This window comes from Sarcophilus harrisii, chromosome 2 (assembly GCF_902635505.1).
Source record: "Sarcophilus harrisii chromosome 2, mSarHar1.11, whole genome shotgun sequence".
Classification (NCBI taxonomy): domain Eukaryota; kingdom Metazoa; phylum Chordata; class Mammalia; order Dasyuromorphia; family Dasyuridae; genus Sarcophilus; species Sarcophilus harrisii.
The window spans coordinates 648895815-648902094 of record NC_045427.1 but is presented as its reverse complement, the minus strand read 5'-3'; positions in this window follow the sequence as shown (position 1 = coordinate 648902094).

Below are 6280 nucleotides of genomic sequence, written 5' to 3'. Positions count from 1 at the left end.
GTGGAAGAAAATCAGATTTGTTTGATCTCTGATCCCTTGTTGTTTCCCTCAATAGAACGTGAGCTCTCTGAGGGCAAAAGATGTTTCCTTTTTTGTCTTTATAACCCTAGCATCTGCTACGATTGGCAATAATAAATGCCCCTTAATTAATTGATTGATATTTGCATTAGTGGACAGGGTCTATCACATTACTTCAAGTGCTGAAGTATTATTTTTAGAATGATTATCTTTTCTTCTCAACTGGATTGTAAGTGTTGAGGAAAAAAACCTTATGTTATTTATGAGCCTTATGTTATTTTGGCAAAATAGCAACTAACATTTATATAGCACTTTGCTCATATTATTTTATTTGGACCTCATCATAATCTTATGGGGCAAATGTTTTTTATCCTTCATTTTTTATTATATAGCTTTTTATTTACAAGATCTATGCATGGGTCATTTTTCAGCATTGACAATAGCAAAATCTTTTGTTGTTCCAATTTTCCCTCCTTCCCCCACCCCTTCTCCCAGATGGCAGGTGGACCAATACATGTTAAATATGTTAAATACAATATATGTATACATATCCATACAGTTATTTTGTTGCACAAGAAGAATCAGACTGTTTATCCTTCATTTTTGAAGAAGACCAGTGGCATTACGGAGTGATGTCTTGACTTGCCCATGAATTGGTCAAATCACCATCCTCACCCTCTCTTCCAGAGTCATGGAAATCAGGTAAATCCTGGTAAAGCCCAGGCTGAAGTAGATGTCCTTGGCGTCTTCAGTGTCTTCACGAGTTCTAAATACTTTAAAATCTTTGCTTCAGCTGCCTTCATGGCTGATGGGAAAAAAATTGTTCTCAGTCACCCATTGCACTAGTAGTCATCCTCCTAACTCACCAGTGAATTAAAATCTGGAGGCTACAAAAATCTGGGGTTTGGGTGCACTTCAAACTGTGCATGCTATAGCATGGGGCATTTTTGCAAATGAGGAAACCAAGGCTTAGAAATGCGATTTGTATAAGATGAGATCTGAACTGGGATCTTTCCTGACTTTAGACCAGTGCCTAATCTACCATATAGTATTGCCTCTCTAGCTTCCATGGGACCTATTATCTAGTTAGAAGCATGTAAGAGGTACTTAAGAAATACCTGTAAAGTCAATGTCAAGTTCATGTGAATTGTTTTTAGAACCATCCTGCTTTACCACACGATCGCCAAACATAATATTATTATGTAACAATGGCGGTCAGAAAAATTTCAGGTTTTTTTCATCATCACGTTTATACTTTATCTTAAATTGCCAGTAATGGCCAAAATGGTTCTATCATGACATTTCCAGTAATCTCTACTTTTAGCCTATATTTCAGATGTAGCTCTCTTAAATTAATTTAGCCCACTTACTTCTATTGGCAAGAGCTCAGAAAAGTGTGATGTAAGGGGTGGGAGATAAAAACAGAAAATGATGAAAAGATAATTATATTCCCAACTCGACTAAAGCGATGGCTCTAAGAACTGATAGGGTAAGGAGGTCATGAATCATGTAGAAAAAACAGCTTTATATTTTAGTGGCTAACCACAGAAAACTGGATGTAAACCAATTAGTCTTTGAGAGACACAAAAAATCCACAAATGGACATCATGCAACTTAAAAAAATACTTACCTAGGTAGGAAGGGAGGTAAGAGATAGTAATTGGGAAATGCAACTATGAAAATAGCTAGGATGTGACCATGTTAGGATATGTTGGCAAGGTGCTAATTGTGCCAAGGGGGTGGGAATGGTGTCATCCACCAAGAAAACTTAGGGTGTTACCTTGTTTAAAAATGTTTTCTTGTTTGTGTCAGATTCACGGGCGATTTCCAATTTTACACAATAAAACAATTCCCCCACACTCCTCCTTTTCATGGAAGATGTTAGTGATTGTAATTATGTAGAACTTTGAGAAACCTTAGCCCTGACTGTCCCTAGTTTCATCATATGTAAGGGAAGGACAATCTCTTCTGTTGCTGTTCCTCCTTTGTTCTTGAAGAGTTCCAACAATATCACAATGATATCTTGACATGTATGTGAATTGTATTGAAGTGAGGGAGGGTTTCACAGAGTCATCAGTCTCACTCTCTCCTTCAGAACCTTTGGAGTCCAATGCAAAACATAAGTCAAAATGATAGGAGATGGCCAGGGATGAATGGATGGATGATTTTGCTATCTTTGATACTGATACCTGACTAAGCTTTCAGCACTTGAGAGAGCTTGCTCTAGCTGCCTTCATGGTGGTTATCATGGTGGTTGGAATAAATTGCTCTCATCCACCCATTCAACTGGGGAAGTCTTCACATGCTTGGGGTCAACATCCCCCTAATTCAGCAGTGGGTTTGAAGTTAGTTACCCTTAAAATGGTTGAGCAGGTCTCCCAAGATGGTTTTGCCAGGGTTCCTCGCAACCACAGGTGGGAGTTGGGTGGTAGCCCACACCAAAGGTAGATAGATGAGGGATGCCCAATGTGATGGTCTTCACTGAACATAAAACAAATACATATGCATTTTTTCTCAAATTCATCCAAATTCTTTACAGAATCCTTATTACTTTTGGACTTTAATTAGAGTCAAATACAAATTCCTCTATTTGACTTTTATTTGACATCCCTTCCTAAACATCCCTTCCAACCTTGTTTTCTGTGACTCCCCTTCTCACTCTCATCCTAACAAACTGGTCGTCTGTCACCTAACACATTCTGCCTCTTGTAAGACTGTTACGGCTACCTTGTTTACCCTCCCTTCTCCTCTTCACCTTGGAGAACTCCCACTTTCCTTCAAAGTTCAGCTCAAATACTGTCTTCATTTTGAAGATACTCAGATACAAGTGTATAATTCTCTTATATTTATGTGTATATTGTGTATATATTTCTATATGTGCATATCTTCCCAGAGAGAATGTAAGTTTCTTTTTTGTCTTTTGTCTTTGAGATCGCCAGTTCCTGGGGCTCAATAAATACTTACTGATTGACTAATGGATATGGGAAATTCTGTTTTACGTTCAAAATGAATAACATACTGAAGAACTTACCTCTTTGCAAGTTAGGAGCCATTTGTAGCTGAATAAAACATTTAGCAATTTAATTCTTTTTTTTTTCTTTTTTCTGCAGGAAAATTCCCAATGTGTGAAAACTCACTTAGGCTAAGCAATCATCCTTTAAATCTTCCTTCTGAGATTTATAAAGATTTAACTTTCTCTTCTGAAGAAGAGACCACAGGGTGAAAAATACAGGCACACGGTCACTTGATCTGTCCCTCAGTAAAACTATTGGACAGGGGCAGCTTGGTGGCACCAGCCTTGAAGTCAGGAAGACCTGTGTTCAAATCTGGTCTCAGACACTTAACACTTCCTAGTGTGTGACCCTGGGCAAGTCACTTAACCCCAATTGCCTCAGCAAAAACAAAACCAAAACCAAAATTAACTGCTTGGACAACAATCACACAAAATGTTGCAGTGTTGTGCTGGAGTACCCTTCTGTTAGTGAGATCACATATCCACCAAAGTTGGGATTCATTTTGGATCTAGATGCTTATGAAATAGGTTAATTGCAAGAGAATGAGACAGTGATTGGTGGCATTTATGGATAATCTGGAGGTGATATTTGGGCCCAGAGAAAGGCTTTAGAATATAGTCAATGTGTCCCAGTCCCCATAGTTGTTAGCATGCTGTAGTTTTCTTATGCTGTGTATGCTATTATTGTTCCCCAAAAGTAATGGAAGTTCCTTCCTAGATGGATTTATTTTGTTTCGGGTTTAGCATCTCCAGAGCCTGGCAAAGGGTAGTTGCTTGTTGGCTGGACAATGCTGCTTTTTTCTAGAATTACACTTCACATTTTGGGGTTCTTTTTTTGCTACAAATGAAATGTACACTTTTATGAAATAATAAGAAATGATTTTCTGAGCTTATGAATGGAGCAAAGAGAAGGGAAGAAAGAAGGGGGGGATAAAGAAAGGCTTTCCTGGGAAAATTAGGAAAATGTTGGGAAGGTAAAGTAAGAAAAGGGACATTAGCTATGGTGTATGTGTGTGTGTGAGTATGTATGTGAGAGAGAGAGAGAGAGAGAGAGAGAGAGAGAGAGAGAGAGAGAGAGAGACAGCGACAGAGAGACAGACAGAGAGATAGAGAGAAAAAAAAAAAGAAACAGATTCAGCTCATCTGTCATTTCCTTCAGGAAGCTATTCCTGATCCTCTCCTTGATTGTTAGTGGTTTCTCCATTCTCAAGTTATCTTGTACATAATTATCTGTGTGTATATAATTTACTCAGAATGTAAGGGCAACGACTTTGTTCCTTGCATATTATTGTTCAATAATTTAGTGATGTCCGACTCTCCGTGAGCACATACAGCACCCCACTACTGGCCATTTGGTTTTCTTGGCCAAGATATTGAAGCGGTTCACCATTTTCTTGGCTAGTGGAATGAAGCAAACAGAAGCCAGATGACTTGCCCAGGGTCACACAGCTGGAAGGTGTCTGAAGCTGCATTTGAATTCAGGTTTTCCTGACTCCAGGCCCAACATTCCATCTGTTGAACCATCTAGTTGCCTCTTTCTTTGAATATAGAATATAATGGGTGCCTGCTAGCTTCAATTATGACTAATTAATTTGGAGTCATTAAAACTTGAGGTCAACTCAGACACTTAGTAGCTGTGACACTTTTAGCCAAGTTGCTCAGTCACAATTTCCTCATCTGTAAAATGGGGCCAATAAAAGTATCTGCTTCACAGGGTTGTTGTGGAGATTAAATGAGATTTTATACACACACATCCATATACACACATAGTACATACATGTGTGTATTGTGTATACAAACTTATTTTTAAAGCTTTAATAGATTTCCCATCTATCTCTCTATCTATGTATCCATCTATCCATCTTTCTGTATCAGCCATATTTGCCTGTTGTCTCTGCAATAGAACATAAGTTTCTTGTCTCCATTTCATGTTCCCAGAACATCTCCCAGGACTTCATAAGTGCCTTACACATGCTTATTGAAAGGATGAACAAATGAAAGACATCATCAAGAATGCTTCTCACCAAGAGGAGATGGTGGTGGGCTGATCCCAGAGGGGAGGGAGTAAGGGAAAACATCTGCACAGCCTGAGTTTTGCTCTAGTCTCCATGAAATATTGGTAATAATAGCTAACTCCTCTTCCTAAGCTCCTCTCGCTCAGGCTCCATTTTCTTTTTTTTTTTTTCTCAAAACTTTCTTTTTTTTTTATTTTATTTAATAGCCTTTTATTTACAGGTTATATGTATGGGTAACTTTACAGTATTAACAATTGCCAAACCTCTTCTTCCAATTTTTCACCTCTTACCCCCCACCCCCACCCCCAAATGGCAGGATGACCAGTAGATGTTAAATACATTAAAATATAAATTAGATACACAATAAGTATACATGACCAAACCATTATTTTGCTGTACAAAAAGAATCAGACTCTGAAATATCGTACAATTAGCTTGTGAAGGAAATCAAAAATGCAGGTGGGCATAAATATGAGGATTGGGAATTCAATGTAAAGGTTTTTAGTTATCACCCAGAGTTCTTTCTCTGGGTGTAGCTGGTTCAGTTCCTTACTGCTCCATTGGAACTGATTTGGTTGATCTCATTGCTGAGGGTGGCCAACTGGTCATCATATATATATTGAAGTATATAATGATCTCTTGGCCCTGCTTGTTTCATTCAGCATCAGTTCATGTAAGTCTCTCCAGGCCTTTCTGAAATCATCCTGTTGGTCATTTCTTAGAAAACAATAATATTCCATAATATTCATATACCACAATTTATTCAGCCATTCTCCAACTGATGGGCATCCATTCAGTTTCCAGTTTCTAGCCACTACAAAGAGGGCTGCCACAAACATTCGTGCACATACAGGTCCCTTTCCCTTCTTTATGATCTCTTTGAGATATAAGCCCAGTAGTAACACTGCTGGATTAAAGGGTATGCACAGTTTGATAACTTTTTGAGCATAGTTCCAAACTACTCTCCAGAATGGTTGGATTCGCTTACAACTCCACCAACAATGCATCAACGTCCAAGTTTTCCCACATCCCCTCCAACAATCATCATTATTTTTTCCTGTCATCTTCAGGCTCCATTTCCTTAACTCATTCAAAGACTCAGGCTAACTCAGCCTTGGATCCTCCACAGTTTCCCAGCTTCCCACTTTCCTCTTTCTTCTGATTGGAGGCTGAAGAATGGAGCACTAAATACCTCTCTAAGCCTTCCTTTAGAAAGATGGCTCTGGAAATATAG